At 38.7% G+C, this 23,059-nt stretch overlaps 1 pseudogene; it reads right to left on the reverse strand.

Annotated features, from left to right (window-relative positions):
• Positions 1–1,560: 1,560 nt before the first annotated feature.
• Positions 1,561–9,483, reverse strand: LOC112199576 (annotated as a pseudogene).
• Positions 9,484–23,059: the final 13,576 nt, after the last annotated feature.

The following is a 23,059-nucleotide window of genomic DNA, read 5'->3' on the forward strand; positions in this document are numbered from 1 at the left end:
ACCTTGTTTATCAAGCGCAAGAATGGTAAGATTACAGCTCTTATTGTGTATGTTGATGACATGATTGTTACAGGGGATGATCCGAAAGAGATGAATGAGTTACAAAAGTATCTGTCAAAGGAGTTTGAAATGAAGGATCTGGGGCAACTGAAGTATTTTCTGGGTATTGAAGTTGCGAGGTCTAAGAAGGGAATTTCACTGTCACAGAGGAAGTATGTTCTTGACTTACTTACTGAAACGGGGATGCTGGACTGCAGTCCAATTGAGACACCCATTCAGATGAATCACAGACTTGCCATTTATCCTGATCAAATTCCAACTGATAAAGGAAGGTATCAACGTCTTGTAGGAAGGTTGATTTATCTTTCACATACTAGACCTGATATTGCTTATGCTGTGAGTGTTGTCAGTCAGTTTATGCATTGTCCTAGTGAAGAACATATGGATGCAGTTTTTCGGATTTTGAGGTATTTGAAGATGGCTCCAGGTAAAGGATTACTGTTTGAGAAAAAGGATGAATTGGAAGTTGGGGGATACACAGATGCAGATTGGGCTGGTGATAAAACTGACAGGCGTTCTACATTTGGGTACTTCACTTTTGTAGGAGGGAACCTTGTCACTTGGCGTAGCAAGAAACAGAAAGTTGTGGCCAGATCAAGTGCAGAAGCTGAATTTTGAGGTATGGCACATGGAGTCTGTGAAATGTTATGGATTCGTAATGTCCCGAAAGATCTAGGTTACAAGCTTAGACAACCTATGGATTTGCATTGTGATAATAAAGCTGCAATTGAGATTGCACATAATCCAGTTCAGCATGATAAGACAAAGCATGTGGAGGTTGACCGTCATTTTATTAAAGAAAATCTTGACAGAAAGATTATTCGTTTTCCATTTGTAAACTCAGAAGAGCAGTTAGCTGATGTTCTTACTAAAGGAGTGTCCAGGAAGATATTTGACAGCTCAGTTGACAAGTTGGGCATGATAGATATCTATGCACCAACTTGAGGGGGAGTGTAGAATAGCTGTAAATCTTATGTAATTATGATTCTTATTTATTTAGGTTATCATGTAATTATAGGAATGCTTGTTTCCTATTAGGGTTAGACTACTCTTCTTGTCCTTGTATATATACCCCTTTGTGGGATGAATAGTATTATTATTGAAAACCCTAAAATCAAAGTATTCTTTTCTACTGCATCATAACACTAGGTAAAACAATTCAGCTAGCCAATTTAGTCTTAATTTTATCAATCAATTAGTTATACAAAGTTGTTGCGCTTCAGTGTACCATTTATACTATACAATCCAGAGTATCTTTTACCATGTGGCAACAAAAAATATAGATGGCTTTCATATGCATAATTTGTTTTAATTTCTATGGCATTGAAAACATACGTGCAACTTCATAGTCGTATGACAAATAACCATGTTTCTGGAACTAATATTAATCACTGAAAGCCCTCAACATTGGGTCTCTGATTTGGTTCTCTATGAGTAAAAGATTCCAATCTAGAAGTTTTGAAGTATCTCAAGTTCTTCTCATCAACTGGATTCAAGAAATTCAGTAAATTCACTAGTATCTATGAGATTGCCAACCTATAGTAAGTAAGAATACAGATCCTAACAGTATATAGGCCAATCCTAAAACTGATGTTTGAACATTTTTCCTTCTGATTATATTTGGCAAAATTGATAATCTGCTTTATAAATTGATAGCTGATTATCAATTTTGTCGAGCTGCCAGTTCTGTCGGGTGAACCCAAACAGCAGCTACCATTCCTCCAGAGTTCTTCTCACTCTCCGACATGTGGACAGGTAAAAACCATAAAAAGGATATCTCTACATGCACTTCAACTCGATATGAATTCAATGAAGATCCAGTAGGACGCCACCAGTGTTCCTGTCATTAGAAGGCTCACGGTGTAAACCTGCCAAAACAACCAAGGTTGGACAGACATCCTGCCAATAACAATAACAATAATAGTTAGAATCATAGTTGACAATTACAAAACTACTCCCAAGCAGGTTACCATGATTGTGAAGCGATACATCTCTTATACCAGTCCCACTAAAGATTTTTATAGTTCGAAATGTGATCAAGAAAAGCTACACAAAAACATAATAATAATAAAATAAATAAATAAATAAATAAAACAGCCAAATAAAATGAGATGGTACAGCGGCAGGTCTAACCTCTTTTTTTGTATGTACATCAAAATTCCAAGAAGGCACTACCAAAAGAAAGTTAAGTAGACACACTATCACAATCAAGTTTTAACTTTACTTCATCAAGGCAGGCTTTAAGATGTTGAAGTTCTTCCATGTCTGAGAAACTCCCCTCCTGACATGTCCCAAATGTATCTTATTTAGTCACAAAAATAGTTATACATCTATAAGAATTAAAGATATTTCAAATGATAGAAAATATTGTGTTATAGTCAATATCATATGTCAAACAAACAATGGCAGCAACAAATTCCAATGTTAACTTTCTGAAATGCCAAGTCTTGCCTGTTTCATTATGTTCCATAGGTGCCGATCAGCTGAGAGAAGTTCATCACGGCTGCCAGTAGATGAAGAAATCTCCATATACACCTTGCAGAGTTCCAAGGAGGATTTCACAAACTTTTTAAACTGATCTCTATCTTTCCACAAATCAGATCCCTGAAAATACTCCATGTGATTATAGCATTCTGAAGAATATGTGATTGAAATTATAACTGGTTTTGAGGGTTTAAAGACAAAAAGTAACCATGAACCAAACAAAAGGAGACATAATCAAGCTAATAAATAGAAAACGCATCATTGTGTATATTCATCACAATATGCAATACGCTTTCTACACTGAACGACTGATGAGGACGATCACATTTTTAGTATGATTTTTCCTACTTACTGTGTATTTTGTTGCTAAGCATGTGTTCTACTTGCGTTCAAACACAAATTCTTTCTGGGAAAACTACAATATCTAGACATGAGAATGAGATCTATGTGCCTCACACTTCGAAGAAGCATAGTGTAGGGGAATGGTTTCATCTGGGTATATGAGAGATTAGTTTTCAATAGTCGAGTTATAGATATTATAATCCAGTTGGGAGCTTAAGAACTTCCCCGCTCAAGTAGAGAAAACACATTCCTAACAAGCTTCTCCTATTTGTGCATAATTTGTTTTGAAGAAGTAAAGAAAAATTGAAAAAAAGACAAACAAAAAAAGTGACCCTGCAGTAGATACCTGGTATGATCTGACTTGCTTTAACCAAGCTTCTCTGCACATTGAGAGGTCTCCTTTCAGTTTAATCTAGCACATTGGTATACCTCATCTAGCATACAAGCCCCAAATATCTGTTCCATTTCCACTCCGAACTATCTACATACACAGAGAAAACCATAACATCCGTTGCCAGTGTAATCTGCTAACCACCCAATGTCTTTAACCAAGATAAACAGTTCGAAATAGCTAAAACTATGAGACCATCATTTATAACTCCAGATTAGCTTAACTTTAGGGCCCGGTGTTAGGACAGATTTGAGGGAAAAGTTGGAAAACTTGTAGCAGCGCTTTCATATTTGCACCTGTTTGCTTCGAAGTGAAGATACGTATTCTTCGCTCTTAAGTTTATTTTGACAACATGCAACTAGCCGACTACTACTTTTTTCTATTGTATAAATGCTCATCAAAAAAGCTGTGAAAATAGATCTTGCACGAATGTTCAAAACTATTTGATTGCCCCATCCCATTCAACAAAGGAAGAGAAAAAATAGCAAAATAGACAGAGAGATAAGAAATGGTGACGTGTGTGTGTCTATATGTATTATTTATATACGAGAGATTTAGGATTCATATACAAGAAATTTTAATACCATAGTCGCTTTTTATTTTAACAAAAGAAAAAAAAAAGTTGAACTTAATAGTAGTAAATGTACAAGGTCTTGGAATCCAAGCAGATCTTGAGATGAAGTCTCATTAATTGAAACCTCCTAGTTGAATCTTCATGTTGGACCCTTTAGTTATGCAGAGGACCCATATATCACTGGATCAATCAGAATATAAAATAATTATTGCTGACATCCTAACAACTAAGCTTTTAAAGTAGTTGTAAACAAAAAAAATTATAAATGAACAGAAGCAACAGTGTATTAGGGCTGGGAAATGATAAATTAGTGCAACCGTCATGACTGCTTAATACCAGATAGTTTGCATTGTTTTTAGTAGAAAAGTATACACATATTTGAGTTACAGAAGCACAAGTAAAAGTGAAATGCACCTGTTGTATAACTTTTCCAAGGAACTCTACTAAGTGCTCAGCTTCCCGAGATTTTCCCACCTCAGATGCTGCATTTGTGGTCCCACTAACGAGAAAGTTATCTTCATCATCAGTCATTGATGAATTAGTGGGTGAAGCCATGCTTTCCACCTCTGTCATAATTCTTTCCAATAACTCAGCATCAATTCTCTTATTATTAGTAAGATCCAACACCTTCCGTGCAGCTTCTAGAGCCTATAAGAAATAATCGACAATAAAAAAGCTTACAAATGATGAAAGAATGGCATGGACTGCCTACGACGATCTTGAGCGGTGAGGTGAACAGCATCTAGACATTATGGACCTTATACATGAAGATTTGCTTGATTACTTTCTAACTACCACTTTTTCAAATTTCTTTTATCTTTTTAAGTTTTTTTTTTCTTTTTTCTTTCTACAGTTCATACAGTATCCTATGCGATCATCGAGAAAAGCTAAGACTTGCACACACCACCAAGCATATATCTCATGTGAAAATCTATATATGCCACTTCTTTGGAGGAAAGCACTTGACTGAGCAACATTGCCAACATCTAAAGCAACTTGGCTGTAGTTCTCCCACAGTTGATAGCTGTTTCGTCTGTCACCAAGCATAGAAAGTGTCAATAAATAAAATGAAGTAATGACCCGGAGGGGGGGAAGAACACGCGCGTATGAGGGGAGAGAGAGAGTGAGTCACAGTTTTATTAATGGAGAAGGAACGAGCTTGAACTTCAGTGCTTCTCTAAATGCAATGAAAGCTTCCTTACTCTTCCCTTTTATCATATGCCTGCATAATTGGTACAGCAAAAGTTAAAAAATTGTTGAAATGAGCTGCTAGAATATAAACTATCAACTACAGTGTATCATCATGTATAATCAGATAATAAACACAATCAAAATGACATGGAACCATTCTTCTTAATCACTTATAACGCATGGACTGTGTAGAACAACCCAACTCTAGTTCTATTATTACTTTTTATATAAGTAAATATAGAATTAATTACTCAATTGTAATGCATGGACTACACAGAATAACCTAACTCCAGTTCTATTGTCACTTTCTATATAATTGAACATGCCTATTACAAAGTGATGATTAACTCGTTAACAAAGAAGAGATCTTTCTGGGTACAAATCACTTAAACCTTGAGTCTGAAATTTTAACAAGGAAAAATGTGAGTCTAGTGGACAGTGGACGACATAGTGTAGACCCAAATTTATCAAATATATTCTGAAAAATAAAATAAAATAATAAATAAATAAAATAAAGCGAGATACTCTCCCTGCTAAAAGAATACAACAAAAACTTTCAATCAATACTTTCTATTTCTAGACATAGCTGATCACCCCACTAATTATCAAACATCTAATTTCAGATAAAGAATGTATGTCAGAGCATATAAATATTGTTAAAATATTAACAATAAGCGGACCGAATAAAAAAGAATGCTTAGAAATGCTTAGAAGGAGAAGAACACATACAAACAGGCAATATTATTCCGTGCCTCCCCATTTTCTGGATCAAGCTGAACAGCCCCTGTAAAGCCATCTAGTGCCTTCTCAATATCCCTATCCTGTAATAATATTGAATAGCCACTCAGCAAAAAGTTCAAAAACTTGCAAGATAAGACAAAGGTAAAACGGCACATGATGCGATATCACTCTTACCGTTGTGATACATGATTGTGTGTGTGTGTGTGTGTGTGTGTTGTGTGTAATCAAAAAATTAAAATAATAACTGAACATAACAATATAACGTTTTATGGATCAAATAAGTTACCTTTAATGCAGCAGCCCCTAGGGCAAACCAGCCATCAGGATACAGAGAATTCAAGGCCATTGCAGACTCCCTGAAATATGACATACAGAATATCATTGTCCATTAATATCGTTAATGAGTTATAAAGTTTTATTTAAAAAAAAAAAAAACGAGAACAAGACTACTAAACAAGAGTTGTGAAGATTATCAACCAAACAAAATCATATCTAGGAAGCAGGAAGGATTAGGAAGGCTTCAAAGATAAAATACCATAGAAGTTTTGATGTTCTATATTGCCCCCTGTTGTATGCACTGCGTGCAAGAGACCTCTGTCACGTAGAACAAGCAATATTAGGAAAACTCTATAGAAGTGAACTGAGAAAGATTTATGAGGAAATAGTAGGATGGGATCACCTTAGCCTGAGCCGACCTATCGTTTGAAACTTCTAGGGCTTTTTCAAAGCAGGCATCATCATTAGTAATGTCACCCAATGAACACCTACAAAACTTTTTCAAGTAAGTGATATGGTTTGCTCTAAATTTTTTCATGCACATATTATAGACTTGTAGGTGAATGAACCTAGAAAAGAGATACGAAGAAAATCACTATTCATACACAGTGATGCGTCTATAGACACAAGAATGATGGATGTAAATAAAATAGCAACCCATACTAAACTAGAGATTAAAGAAAAACAAAACTTTTTCAAACACAAATAATTCTTTTGCGTACAAAGGTTGAAAGGAAACCCAATACATACCATATTGATCAGTTCAACAGCTGCTGCTTTTTTCTCCAATAGGCTGTTTTTAATATGATATCTCACATGACTCAATTTAGAAGGGAAGCATGAAAATAAAAAATAATACATAAAAGAGAAATTGAGTTTTCATTATGTTGCTTCATACCTATAGCAGAATATTAGATTATCCCATAATTCCAAGTCCTCAAAAATTTTGACTGCCTCTCCTATCAGACCACAGTGGACACAAAGTTCACCGTATTCCCTAAAATGGAACGAGAAAAAATAACAAGAAGCACTGCCAATAAGAAACAACAAGAGAATTAAAAAAAAGACATTTGTAGAGCAAAACAAACCCACTATATAAATCAAAAGTCAACAAAAGATGAAGATATACTTCCGCAAGGCTGAAACTGTAGGGATATAAATCCCATAGCAGAAAGGAATCCTGTCTGCCACTCCTGGAGAGGGCTCCTTGATACCCTGAACCTGAAATAACAATTTATTCTGAGTTTCTACTATAAAATAAACTTCCAACAACTAATTGAGAATTTTGAACCACTAGAGCTGGAACAATATCACCCCAAGCACTGATAGTTAAAGTCAAATACACATTAAGAGAAGCAGATATCAGAAGAGTGCTCAATCCATCAAACAACTTAAAAGTACGTTTCTTTAATAATACTTAATTTATGTGTGTTTTATGTATATGAATACAGTGCTTAGCTAACTGCACAGCTGGTAATTATGATTTAGCATATATAAGCCATACCAAAAGGAATGTAAATCGAGTAGGTGAGTAGGAATAATTCAGGAAATATAGATTCAAGTTTGCCTGACATTTGCCAAAAAGAAAGAGCATCTTAAGCACTTAGGAGAGCTTGCCTCAAACCCTGTGTTGTTGCCTTCTAACATTTCTAAGCTACTAATTAAAATGGAATTCTTAGACTTAAATAATTCACCCAAGCTGGATATATTTAGAAATAAGAAAGATAAGCACTGAATGAAAAGCAGAAAATATCCATGATACTGCTTCATATATTCAATAAAGATGCCAGACCCTACCAATGTTTCCATCATCATCAACGCACGTTCCTTTGTGTGACTACGTGTCGACTCCCACCTAATATATAGGACATCACAGCATCATCGTATCTGTTGAAGAGAAAAAAAAAATTATGTGAATTAAAATTGATAAAAATTTAACAAAAGCAATAAACCAATTAAGGATAAGTTCTAGTCACACACCTTGCAGTTCATGATTAAAGATATCATGAAGCAACCATATTTCAGCATGAGTCATTAAACGTATGCATATCTACATAGGGTATATGCTCATTTCAGATTATCCATGTTTCCATGCCTTGTACTTGTAAAACACTACAACTTACATGATCTATACTCCATAGTGAGTCAGCGACTAAATCTATGTCCAACAAATCAGAGCAGAACTAAAGTCACTTTGTCAAGAACTCTGTTTGGCAACCAATACTACCACTCAATGCATTATGTTGCAGCAACATACAGCTTAAGAGACATTCCAAGTAGTCTTTTCATACCTACTATAACTAGTTATTTCAAGTTTCAAACCCTAGCTATACTTATTGATCTGAGAATGATAAAACATATCGGAACTAACTTAAATGAACAATTCATAAAAGAACATAGATACATTTTTGTAACAGCTCCATTGTCCTACCCACCACAAAAGCTCCTTCCTATCCAGATTCAAACTTTTACAATATGAACCAACATTTATTACCGTCATCAGAAAGAATCTAAAATTGACAAAATATAGGGAAGTTTAAATATTATACATACATTAAAATATATTCAAGGAAATCAATACTTACAATAAAATATGATGATAGCTGAGAATCAATTGCCTCGATGTATGGAGCCATTTCCCATCCTGAAAAATAAAAATTTGGGTTGTTGAATAATCAAACGTAGAAACTCAAATATATTCGTATGAAAAATCAATGTGCTCGAAGAACAAAGTAACAAAATTATTTTAAATGATAGTTAAGTTCAATCTAGAATGTTATACCAATGTGGCCAACATATCATTTTCATAACTTTACAAGGTATACAACACATTTCTAGAGAAAGGATCCTCAAGAATATGAAGCCGAATAAGTTTTACAAATCCACTTATATTCCTAGATACAAGGTCACCTTCTCAATGGTAGATGTCAGTGGTTCCTTGCACCACCAAAATCTATACTTTGCATTTAAGTGAATTTGTATTTCTGTCAAAGGTAGAATCTAGAGCAAAATGCCCTATTCAGAAACGTGATGACAAATCAAATACAACTACTGCAGTGAACTCTTCTGCTCACACGCACTCATACAAATGCAAAAATATATCAAAATAACTTACTCTGCATGTCATCATGTCGCGTGCTCTTCTCAATTAGAAGGCATTTAGCCAGGATCACTGCCTGATGGATTGCACTCAAAGGGTCAGCAGCAGTGCCACCAACTTGAATGCCGTCTGATATACCTCCAGAATAAAATAAACTAGAGATCAATGATAATTAATTGTAAAATATTCTAAACCTAAGTAACATTTCACTATTTCTTTGTAGATACCTCTACTAGTGACACTAGTTTGCCATCTCACCAAGCAGAAGTAACACCCTCTTTGGGACACCCACAAGCTATGGTGAGTCCCAACCGAGACATGCATCTTGTAGCCTTATGTTCAAGCTACGCTACGGTATCCGGAAGTCGCAAATCCGTCGCCGGGAAGCCACCTTCCCGGCCTTGCCAAGTTGCCTCTACAATATGCTTCTCTAGACTAGAATAGTAACTTTGAGTCCCACATCTAAGAAAATGTAAATGAGGGAGCCTCCTTCCCCTATAAAAGGAGACTCCTCCCACAACTCAAGAGATCCGCATTACATCTTTTGTAATCCCCTTGAGCCGCAAGGCTCAACACACTAGTATAGCATTCAAATGGATGTAGTTTCCCGCTAAGGCGGGAGACGAACCACTATATATCTTGTTTCATTCTCTCTCTCTCTCTCTCTCTCTCTCTCTCTCTCTCTCTCTAAAGCTAACTAGAGATCCCACGGATCACTAACGTTAACATTCTTATTATAAATTAGGTAAGTAGGTAGTACACATTAATTACTATGAATTTCAAATTATTCTCTTTATTTGTTCTTTACTTGTTGCTGCCATTGGTTGGGGGCACATTGATTGAATCACGACCAAGTTTCATGAAATCGTATAAGGTATATATAGTCATTAAGTAAAATAAGACAAACGTTTGGGGGGGGGGGGGGGTCAACCTTTGTCTGAGTCAGATTAGTTGTTTGCTGTCTTTAAATGGATAGATATTTAATAACCGTATATAGAGGTTATTTGGTTATTTGAATTGGGAAAAACTACCCATTTGTAATAGAATAAAACTGCAAAACTGCAGCAGTTTGTGTGTGTGTGAGAAAACAGAGAGAGTTGAGAGAAAAATGAGTGTTCTTCTCTGTTGAGATTGTGTGAGAGAAATTGTACAAAATCCTTCTATTTGATAGTGAAATTGAGTGGTTCCGTCTACTCCCCAGATGTAGGCAAATTGCTGAATTGGGTAAACACTTTGTTGTCTTATTTTCTCCATTCTTGCATTTTAGTTTATCTGATACTACTTTGGATTGTGGTTGGGTTGTTCTGTATCTATTTGTTGGTGTTATTTTATGAATTTTCTGCTACTGGTTTGTCTTCTTGGTGTCTATTTGGCACAACAATTGGTATCAGAGCTTCGGCTCTCGATCCGGTTGGTATAGATGGAAGACAATCAAGATGTCCAAGTCAATCCATTTGGTGGAGGTGGAGCACGAGTTGCAGGAACAACTATGCAAAATGCAAAGTTTGAAGTGGAGAAATTTGATGGAACAAACAACTTTGGTATGAGGCAATGTGAAGTTAGAGATGTCTTGGCTCAACAGGACTTGGATATGACTCTGACTTTGGAGAATATGCCTGAAGATATGGAAGAATGGAAAAGGCTGAATCGGGTAGCTTGCTCGTCGATAAGGTTGTGTCTCGCTAAAGCCCAAAAGTATTTTGTGATGCAGGAGACATCGGCGAAGATGTTATGGCAGAAATTGGAAGACAAGTATATGATGAAGAGCATAGAGAATCGTCTACACTTGAAGAAGAAGTTATACCGGTTCCAATTCAGAGGTACAAAGATGATTCAACACCTTGATGCCTTTAACAAGTTAATTGCTGATTTGTTAAATTTGGATGAAGAAATTAAGGATGAAGATAAAGCCTTATTGTTGTTAAATTCTCTACCTGATGCATATGATCATTTAGCTACTACCTTGCTATATGGTAAAGACACTATTAAATTTGATGAAGTGTTTAATGCATTGATGAATTATGAAGTTAGGCACAAGGATAAATATGATAGTACTTCCAGTACTTCAGAGGCTTTGATTGTGAGAGGTAGATCACGTGAAAGAAAGAAATTTGGGGGCAAGAAGAAGTTCTTTTCTGGTCCAAGAGGAGTTTCAAAGGATAGGAAGAGCTTGGGTAGAAATGAGTGTGCCTTTTGCCATAATAAAGGCCATTGGAAGAAAGATTGTCTGAAACTACAAAACAAGGGTGCAAGCTCTAGTGCTAATGTAGTCCTTGCTGAGAAGGAACCTGATTATGTTTTGTGTGTGTCTCCCATCAATGACAAAGAAAAGTGGATAATGGATTGTGCTTGTACTGAGCATATGACTCCGAGAAAGGAATAGTTTTCTACTTTGGATACAAATGTGAGTGGTGATGTTATCACTTGTGATGATTATGGCTTGGAGAGGAAAGGAGTTGGAACTGTCAAATTGAAGTTCCATGATGGAGTAGTTAGAACTTTAACTAATGTGTGGTATGTTCCTAAACTCTCTAAGAATCTGATTTCTGTTGGTACTTTGGAAGAAAAGGGCTACCATGCTCACTTAGGAGAACATGATGAAGGTCACCAAGGGGTCGATGGTTGTGATGAAAGCTCCCCGTGTACAAAAACTGTATTTCCTTGAAGCAAAAACCATCGTAGGTATAGCTGCAGTTACTTGTGTTGATGACGATGTTGATAACACCAAATTGTGGCACATGAGACTTGGGCATGCTGGTGAGAAAGTTTTGCAAGGGCTTGCAAAACAAAGGTTACTGAAAGGTGTTAAATCTGGTAAGCTTAGTTTTTGTGAGCATTGTGTTTTGGGGAAGCAAACAAGAGTGAGTTTTGGTGCCGCAATACATCAAACCAGAGGTATTCTTAACTATGTGCATTCCAATGTTTGGGGTCCAACACAAACAGCCTCAATGAGTGGTAGGCATTGGTTTGTTACTTTTGTTGATGATTACTCTAGAAGAGTTTGGGTTTACACAATGAAGCATAAGACTGAAGTGCTGGGTATTTTATCTAATTGGAAGAGAATGGTTGAGAATGAAACTGAAAGGAAGATTAAAGTTTTGAGGTCAGACAATGGAGGAGAATATACTTCTACAGATTTCCTGAAATTTTGTAAAGATGAAGGCATAAAGAGGCATTTCACAGTTGCAAGAACACCACCACAAATGGCATTGCAAAGAGGTTGAACAGAACTTTGCTTGATAAAGTGAGATGCATGTTGGCTCAATCCGGGATTAGTAAAGCATTTTGGGCAGAAGCACTCAATTATGCTTGTCATCTTGTCAACCGACTACTTTCAGCCGCTATTAATGGAAAAACACCATATGAGGTACACCATATGAGGTATGGACCGGGAAACCTGCATTTGATCGATTATGATAATTTGCATATTTTTGGTTGCCCAGCATACTTTCATGTCAATGAAAGTAAGCTTGATTCAAGAGCCAAGAAGGCTCTATTTGTTGGTTTGAACAGTGAAGGCTCTATTTGTTGGCTATAGGTTGTGGTGTCCATAACTAAAGAGGCTTGTTATTAGTAGCGATGTGACTTTTGATGAAGCTTATATGTTATTGAAAAAGTCTAGTACTGGTGAAGTTCAGAGAAAAGAAAAAGTTGTTGAACAGGTGGAGTTTGAAGTCTCTTCTATTATTCCAAAACCTATTCAAGTTGAAGCTGATATAAACAGTGAGGAAGAGGAAGAAGTAGCAGAAGATGAAATTGTTGAAGAAGTTGAAGAAGCTCCTACTAGAAGATCTGATCCTCAAAGGTCGATAGCTCTGAATAGACAAAGAAGAGTAATCCGAAAGCCAAATTGGCAAAAGAACTTTGTTGCTTTTGCCTTTCACACCATGAGTGTTGGTATTCCATCAAATTTCGAGGAGGCAAGTAGTAGTCCTGAAAGGGAAGGTTGGAGCAATGCTATGGGTGAAGAGATGAAGTCTTTAATGAAAAATAACACATGGGAGTTAATTCAATTACCCAAGGGTAAGAGAACTATTGGCTGCAAATGGGTGTATACTAAGAAAGAAGGCTTTCCTAAACAAAGTGGAGTGAGATTTAAAGCAAGACTAGTTGCTAAAGGCTATGCACAAAAGGAAGGCATTGATTACAATGAGATTTTCTCCCTTGTAGTGAAGCATTGTTCAGTTCGTATAATGTTGGCTATGGTTGCTCAGTTTGATCTTGAATTGGTGCAACTTGATGTGAAAACAGCATTCCTCCATGGTGATTTGAATAATGAGATTTATATGTCTCAACCTGATGGATATCATGTGGAAGGGAAGGAAGATTGTGTTTGTAGATTGAATAAATCTTTGTATGGTTTGAAGCAATCTCCAAGACAATGGTATTTGAAGTTTGATGAGTTTATGAGAGGCCAAAAGTATCAAAGAAGCAATTATGATCATTGTATATACTTTCGGAAGCTACATGATGGGTCTTTTATATATTTGTTGTTATATGTTGATGATATGCTCATTGCTTCAAATAATATGAGGGAGATTGAGAAGATGAAAGCACAAATGAGTATGGAGTTTGAAATGAAGGATCTTGGTGAAGCCAAGAAGATTCTTGGAATGGAGATTACAAGAAACAGAGATCAAGGCATGGTGTGCTTAACTGAAAAGCAATATTTGGATAAATTGCTGCAGAAATTTGATGTAAATGTTGATACCAGATCTGTAAGTACACCTTTAGCTTCTCATTTCAAACTTAGTGCCATTCAATGTCCTGAAACTGAAGAAGAGGTAAGGGATATGTCTAACATTCCATATTATAGTCTGGTGGGTTCTTTGATGTATGCTATGGTTTGTTCAAGAACGGATATTGCACATGCTGTTAGTCGATATATGCATAATCCAGGTATGGAGTATTGGAAAGCTGCTAGGTGGATTTTGAGATATTTACATGGGACTAGAGATGTTGGTTTGTGTTTTCAGAAAATTAATTCTGGAAATTTTGCTGTAGGATATGTGGATTCTGACTATGGTGGTGATTTGGATGATGGGAAGTCTATAACAGGTTATTTGTTCACTATGGCACAAGCACCTATTTGTTGGAGATCAATTCTGCAGGATACGCTAGCTTTATTAACAACTGAAGCTGAGTATATGGCCGCTGCGGAAGCTATAAAGGAAGCTTTATGGTTACATGGGTTAGTGAATGAGTTGGGGATTTCTCAGAATTAGGTGGAGGTTCATTGTGAAGTCAAAGTGCCATTCATTTGGCAAAGTATCAGGTTTATCATGCTAGAACCAAACATATTAATGTTCGTTATCACAAGATTCGTGATGAAGTTGAGAAGGGAAGGATTGCTCTTGTGAAGATTTGTACTGAGAATAACCCTGCTGATATGTTGACAAAAGTTGTTATAGCTACCAAGTTCATTCATTGTTTGAACTTGGTTCATGTTGGGAGTGTTTGATAGCTGTTGGAAGAGCAGATGGAATTGTTCGATGTTGGCTTAGCAAGAATGATTCTTGTTAAGGTTTGGAGGGTTGTAAATTGCTATTTTGCTGTTGGTTCTCTTCTGGTTTCGCACAGGTCTCCCCAAGGTGGAGATTGTTGGTTTTGGCTCAACCTTTGTCTAAGTCAGATTAGTTGTTTGCTGTCTTTAAATGGATAGATATGTAATAACCGTATATAGAGGTTATTTGGTTATTTGAATTGGGAAAAACTACCCATTTGTAATAGAATAAAACTGCAAAACTGCAGCAGTTTGTGTGTGTGAGAAAATAGAGAGAGAGTTAAGAGAAAAATGAGTGTTCTTCTCTGTTGAGATTGTGTGAGAGAAATTGTACAAAATCCTTCTCTTTGATAGTGAAATCGAGTGGTTCCGTCTGCTCTCCAGATGTAGGCAAATTGCTGAACTGGGTAAACACTTTGTTGTCTTATTTTCTCCATTCTTGCATTTTAGTTTATCTGATACTACTTTGGATTGTGGTTGGGTTGTTCTGTATCTATTTGTTGGTGTTATTTTGTGAATTTTCTGCTACTGGTTTGTCTTCTTGGTGTCTATTTGGCACAACATGGACCCCTTCATGCTATAGGGTAGTTCCTCCCCTTGTCAGTGTTACTATGCAGTTATCGAATTTCAGGTACAATGCAATTAAAGATGCTTATATGGCAACCGATGAAGCTTATATTGATTTCTTGCAATGGAAAAATTTCTTTCCAATTACCTTTATACTGATTGAGATGATCAATACTACTGATATTTTGTGTCATGAGGGCATCTGGATCATATATAGGTGTTAAAAATGGTAAAGCATCCTTAAAACTGTAAGTAGGCATGCCAGCATTAACAAAGGAGCTTGACAACATTTAGAACATTTGTCATTGTCAAAAAGGATTAATTTCTCCACAGATCTTTATTATTTACTAACAGTGTGCAAAAAAAGGTACGGGACAAGGTCATCCTAGTTTTTGTTAAGTGATCAGATTTCTATCAGTAATTTTTGTAACCAAAAAGTTAATTCAGACATAAAGTTTAAGTTAGACGTGAGAAAGTGGGTTGTGTTATTGAATTACCCTTTGCGTTTTAGTCTTGGGAGATATAACACACATATATCTCCTCTTACTAGAACCAGCTGTTTTTATCATATTTCATATTCATCTTCGTTTTTTTTTTCCTCTCTTTTAGTTATCCTTCATCTCCCTGGTACCTTGTTTTGCATAGAGTCTAAGTTGTATCCATTAAGAAATTAACCATATATTATTGAAAACGTAAAGAAATGAGTAGGTACACATAAGTAATCATACATAGCACCATGAAGTCTGGCCGGTGACACTGCAAATCACTGCAAGCCCAATATACGACATGCATCTCACTGAAATAAAATAGACACTGATACCCATACCTTAAGATCGAACTGTTCTAGGGCAATATTGTTGTCCTTGAATACCGATTTAGCAAGTTTTGTCTTCCCAACTCCAGGCCAACAATTGCAACTACATGGAAATTGACAGCACTAGGCTCATCTCTTGACAACAATGCAAAACAGTCTTCCTTTTGTCTTCATACCTTCCAACCACAGGTTCATCAAGCAAGCATGAGCTTGTTCACCTTTGGGATGCCGCACGTACTAGATCTAGCTCCGCTATTATTTAAACCGAGCATTGTGGGAGTGATCAATATTTCGAGCCTTAAACAGGGCAATTAAAGAGAAGTGATGGTGGCGATAAATGTAGTTGTTATTACAGCCATAAATGCAGGAGTCAATGCAGCATTCAAACACGACAATCATTGCCGCCAATAAATAGTGGTTATTGCAGGTGTGAATACGGCCTTAATGGTGGCTTGCCACTCAAGTCACTGCAAACTTGCTGTGCAAGTTTACTTGCAATCCACGCCAAATTGCACCTATAAATAGGCGGCTTGACATCGAGGTAAGGCATCGAATTCAAATTCTCTCTACTCCACTACTAAGAAACGTACTGACTTAGGCATTATAGAGTTTTCTGCAGGTACCCCCCTTCTCCTCGAGCCGACGGTCAAACTTCAGGTCAACGCTCGAAAGAAGCTTCTAGATCATTCCCGGTCAGCTCCTGCTCCAATCCGCATTCATTGGTGAGTCAAATTCCTCTATGAAATTTTTCGTCACCAACAAGTGGCGCCGTCTGTGGGAACACTTTTCCCTAAAGGGTGATGGCGGGAGCTGCCCCTGACGGGATTCCATTTCTATCACTGAGGACTGGTAGTGAAGAAATTCCCTTCCACCAACCGTCGAATGGGTCCATCACGAGCCCCATTGGCGACCTGAACTTGCCTCCAGCTGACGAGATGCAAAGGCTGAGGCAGGAACTCGAGCAACTTCGGAAGGAAAAACATGATCGCGAGGCTTGTTGTCAATGAAAGCTTGAAGAGATCCTACAACTTGATAGTGATTCGTCAGACGAGGACGCCATTGGCGATCTCCATCAAACTAACAACGTAATAGCAAACGCAGGTGCCAGCGGCGTCAGTGGGGGAATCTTTGATGGACCCCTCGTCGAAGGGATGAGAGGCACGTTGAATGGGGGGCAAAACGGTGGAGCCGGATTGGGCCAATCCAAAAGAGCGTGCAACGAATCATGGCGCAAGAAGATGAAAAAAATGATTGATACATGCAAGCAAGAGACGTCGGTAAGTCTCCATTTACCGATGACTTTTCGAATGTGGTAAAACCTCGGCCGTGTTCCAAAAATATGACAGAATGACCGACCCGGTGAACCACATCAAGGGGTACAGACAACAGATGTCCATCGAGACTACCGATGAGAAATTAATGTGCAAGATCTTCCCTTCAAGTCTCACGGGGCCAGCGTCAATGTGGTTCCAAGACCTTAAACCGCATTCCATACCAGATTTCGACACATTAAGCCGCACTTTCATTTCACAATACTTATGCAATCGCAAACAAAAGAAGGACTTGGCGACTCTGTTCGGCACTGAGCAGAAGCCAGGGGAAAAGGTAGGAATTTTTTTTTGAAAGGTTTAAAGCTGAAATGAGCCATGTTAATTGTGATCCCCAATTCGCCGCAATCGCGTTCTGAGAAGGATTGCTTTTGGGAACACCATTATATGAAAGTTTGTTGCGCGATCCGCCAAAGGACATGGACGACATCATTACAAGGGTTGATGGGGAGATCAGAATTGAAAAGGCCAAAGAAGCATGTGAAACCCGACTCACTGCCATTGTCACCTCGAGAGAAGTTGAATGAAATACACAAAGAATGACATTCAGAGTGATAGAGGAGGGAAACCTGAAGATTATCCCCTTAAATAATGGCTTACGATTCGCCCCGTGACCATATACAAAAGACATAGTCATGAAGGAATATTTGAGAAGCCGCCCCCCCCCAACCGAAGGCTAGTGACGAGGATGAGAGAAGTCGATATTACCCTCTCCACGAGACAAGGGGGCACAGAATATATAAGTGTCAGGGAGTGCGACCAGCAATGAAGGCTGGTAAACACCTTCAGTATAAAATGATATAAATTAAGGCAATTAGAGGGTTCATGGAAAAGTCCACGCGCCGAAATTTATCTCAAGTAATTGAGAAGGTACGATAATATGGTGACTTCGTTTTGATAAAAAGATGGCACAACTCGTAAAAGTCAGGTAAGAAAAATAAAAGAGTTTAAGTGATTTTTGGTGTGTTAGTATCTCATTTGAGAGACTATTGAAATTATGTATTTTGTATTTCTCGCATGAATAATATCATTGGGACTGGTTCCTCGAGTAAGACAGTCCCATTAATCAGTATGACTGGTTCCTCGAGTAGGACAGTTGAATTCAATTTGTAGAACTGATTCCTCGAGTAGGACAGTTGTTTTGATTCATAGGAGCTAGTTCCTCGAGCAAGACAGTTGCCTTAATGGTTTGGGACTGGTTCCTCGAGTAGGACAGTTTCCTTAATGGTTTAAAACTGGTTCCTCGAGTAGGATAGTTGATTTGATTCTGTATGACTGGTTCCTCGAGTAGGATAGTTGTTTTGATTCGTAGGAGCTGGTTCCTCGAGCAGGACAGTTGCCTTAATGGTTCGGGACTGGTTCCTTGAGTAGGACAGTTGCCTTAATGGTTCGGAACTGGTTCCTCGAGTAGGACAGTTAATTTGATTATGCATGACTGGTTCCTCAAGTAGGACAGTTGTTTTGATTTGTAGAAGCTGGTTTCTCGAGCAGGACAATTGCCTTAAAGGTTCGGGACTGGTTCCTCAAGTAGGACAATTGTCGTAATGGTTTGAAACTGGTTCCTCGAGTAGGATAGTTGCCTTAATGGTTCGGAACTAGTTCCTTGAGTAGGACAGTTGCATTTTATTCATAGGAGATGGTTCCTCTAGTAGTACAGATACCTTAATGCTTCCGGTGGGATGGCGTACCTCACCCCTTGGCGCGGGCGGGGGTGGGATGATAGACCACACCCTCACCGCAGGTGGGGGTAGGATGGTGTGATGGATTTTAAACTTGCAGGATGTGGAGGTTATGCACTTGGTACTACATCCGACCCCCACGGGGAATGGGGGCAATCCTAACCCCGGAAGATGTGAAGAAGCAGTGCGTGGAGGGAAGACCCTCCAATACGACAAGAAAAACAAGGGGGAAAATAGGGGAATGGAATACACATCCAAGCCATGGAAACGCCGGTGGTGGTCATTGCCACCATCATCGTCATCATCCAGACCGACGTCGGGGTTGATGATAAGGTTATTGAGAGGACGTCTACGTCAACGACTCTAGATTGGCCCCCTCTTCAAGGTCGACACCGTCGAGGTTGACACCGACGTCTAGGTCGGCGTTGAGGTGAGGTTATTGAGAGAGACGCCTATGCCGACATCGAGGTTGACACCGCTGTCAAGGTTAGCGCCGAGATTATTGAGAAAGACATCACCGAAGACGAGGTTGGCGCCGACACCGACGTCGAGGTTGATGCCTAGGTTATTGAGAAAGAAGTCACTGATGTCGAGGTTGGCGCCGACATTGACGTCGAGGTTGACACAGAGGTTATTGAGAAAAACGTCACTGACGTCGAGGTTGGCGCCGACGTCGAGGTTGACACCGACGTGGAGGTTAACGCTGAGGTTATTGAGAGCGACATCATCAATGTCGAGGCTGGCATCGTAATTATTGAGAAGGACGTCACCGAAGTCGAGGATGATGTCGAGGTTATTGAGAAAAAGTCACCGACATCGAGGTTGATGCCACATACATTAAAGAAGATGTCATCGATGCCTACGTCGACGTCGACGTCATGGTCATTGTGAAGGAGACGTCACGATGTCGAGGTCAACATCACAGAATGTTAGGTGACTAAGAAGGGAGAAGAGGAAGAGTTTCGCAGCAGGGTACCTTAGGTTCGGAGTCTGGTTTGATCTACGCTGGGGCACAGCTTAGGGATGAGGCAGCTTAGCGAGGACTCCAAGAGCAGGCGAGACTAGAAACTAGGCTTCGGCATTGTGGGCAAGGAACCAGAAACGCCTGCAGATGAGTCTGCGACATGAAGACCCGACACCAGAATGGCTGCAAGACAAAGGCAGATCTGAGTCCTGATTTGGGCGCTTCGGCGACGAGATGAGATGCCGACTCTAAACAAGGAACGAGGATCTTCTTATACGGGCATCTACATTTCAACACGAGGAAGGCGTAGATGAAATTCAAAGAAGGGTGCCCAAAGAGAAGTATAAAGATGTGGAGCCCATAGAGAAATTTGAGCTTTGGAAATTTTCTCTTGGGATGAATTCCCAAAAACAAAATTTGGGGGCATTGTGGGAATGATCAATATTTCGAGCTTAAACAGGGCAATCAAAGAAAAGTGATGGCGGCGGTAAATGCAATTGTTATTACAGCCGTAAATGCAGGAGTCAATGCAGCATTCAAACACGATAATCATTGCCGCCAATAAATGGTGGTTATTGTAGGTGTGAATACGACGTTAATGGTGGCTTGCCACTCAAGTCACTGCAAACTTGCTGTGCAAGTTTACTTGTAGCCCACGCCAAAATGCACCTATAAATAGGCTGCTTGACATTGAGGTAAGGCATCGAATTCCAATTCTCTCTACTCCACTACTAAGAAACTTACTGACTTAGGTATTAGATGGTTTTCTGCAGGTACCCCCCCTTCTCCTCGAGCCGACGGTCAAACTCCAGGTCAACTCTCGAAGGAAGCTTCTAGATCATTCCCAGTCAGCTCCCGCTCCAGTCCGTATTCATTGGTGAGTCAAACTCCTCTATGGAATTTTTCGACACCAACAAGCATGTTTTTTCATTGAGATATTTTATGCAATCGTTCAGAAATCTTTTCCATTTCAAAGTTCATATTGAAGTTGCATGTAACTATAGGAAAGAGGCATCGTACCTTGCTTGTACCAGCCAGATTTTGCTCCTTGGCCTTGCATCGTAACATGTCAGTAGAAAACCTGTCCAAGATGTCCTCCACATCATAAGCTAAGTCTTTGAGATCATCGAGCGACTCCTTCACTGACATGCCTATCAGTGGCTTCTCCTCGGTGTCATACAACACGGCTCGAATTGCAGACAATGTTTCACTCCATTTTTCAAGCTTCTCGCCAATGCCTTTCTGCCGTGCAAATTTGAGGAAGTCACGAGAGGCTAGCTTGTCGGATAACACCTGAAGGAACGCAGTAGGAAAGATCTCTCCTACTACCACAGCCTACTACCATAGTTAGTTTCAAGAAGGAACCAATATCAAAGTTGTGATTTGTGAGAGTGATGAAGAAGATGACAGAGGAACAAGCAAAGCAATCAAAACGAGTGTAGAGTTGTTTTGTGAAAGCATTTCGACTATAATCACACCCTGTTTTGTGAAAGCATTGAAGATTCAAGAATGAGTTGTTTCCAAAAGTCACACCAATTTTAATTAAGTGATTTGAACAAGATACAGTAGTCTAAAAGTCTCTCTTGGATGGTTGCGTATCTAGGTCCTGATTAAATTAGTCTTGATGACGTTTAGATTGGCCGGATTTAGATTTTTTTTTTTTTTACATTATCCCGCCCTCCTCTACCTGTGATAGAACACGAACATATGACCTTCCAAATGAAAATTCATTCTCTTACCACCCCACTAAACACCTGCACCCTCAAAATAAAGCCGGGTTTAGATAAATGTTAAGAATATTTGTTTAATTAAATACTTAAAGATAACTTTATTAGTAAGTAGTCGTTATACTTCTCATATTTTCAATCAATTACTATTGAGTATAATTTTTTTATTTTAATTAAACACTTATTTATTTAATTTTTTTGATAAAATAGAACACTTAATTTTTTTATTTTGATAAAATAGAACATACCAACAGTATGTCCCGATTTATAGATTAAGAATAGTACAGAAGACTACTCCAATAACACATTTATGCTCAGAGTAGTCTATGCCACACAAAAACACCTCGCCTTGCAAGCAATCTATTCTACTTAACCTTACACGCCGAGCACGTAATTGTTGTACACTAAAGCTAAGCACTTTCACAAGACTCATAGAGATATTCTTACAATCATAGACAGTAACTTCTAGGAAAAACCTACTAAGCAACTATTGGTTCCTCACCCTTAGACAAGTTGGAACCATTGACCTCCTCCGGCCACAATGGTGAATTCTGGTAAGCCATTCACCAATTTCTCCTCCTTCCTTGGAGTCTTGAGCTTTTTTGACGGGGACTTCTTCATGGGTGAAACATGCACAACCTTGAGTTCCTTTGCTTTATTCTTGGCATCTTTCGGCCTCCCTAGTCATGGCATCTAAGTTTCTAAGTTTTTCCTACCAACTGCAAAGCTCAATCTCATCTTCTTTGGAGAAATTTCATCCTCTTCCACACGCTTTTGACGCATGCCACAGCTAGGAGCTATCTCAACATTGCTCCTTTGCTGCTAAACTATCATGCCCACTCAAACCCTGCTCTAAACCTCCTGACTGTGGCTTACTACCACTCTCCATTCCCTCATGTACATACATGTACATTTGCAAACATAATTAGCTATAATGGGCCACGCTCATTGTACCGCCGAAGGTACTAATTCCAACTAAAGGAATGACATGCAGACACCCCGCCAGGCAGGCTACAGCCTCAGCGTCGGACCATCTCCAGATCACCGTCGACGCGCCGCCACGCACCACGCCAAGATGGCATCAGAAGCTTCTGAAACCGGGAACTGAAGCATATCAGTCCCACATCGAAAACAAAGAGAAGATTAACCTCTTCCTCACCTATAAAAGGTTCTCTCCTCTCTCCTCATTAATGACGTATTCAATACTCATCTACTGTTACTCTGTCAACACAAGTACATTGACTAACTTAGGCATCGGAGAGCAGAAGACCGCCCGGCGCGGTCTCCCTCTGACGTCCGTTGTATTTCACTTGACAGG

Source organism: Rosa chinensis, chromosome 1 (genome assembly GCF_002994745.2).
Source record: "Rosa chinensis cultivar Old Blush chromosome 1, RchiOBHm-V2, whole genome shotgun sequence".
In the NCBI taxonomy this organism is placed as follows: Eukaryota; Viridiplantae; Streptophyta; class Magnoliopsida; order Rosales; family Rosaceae; genus Rosa; species Rosa chinensis.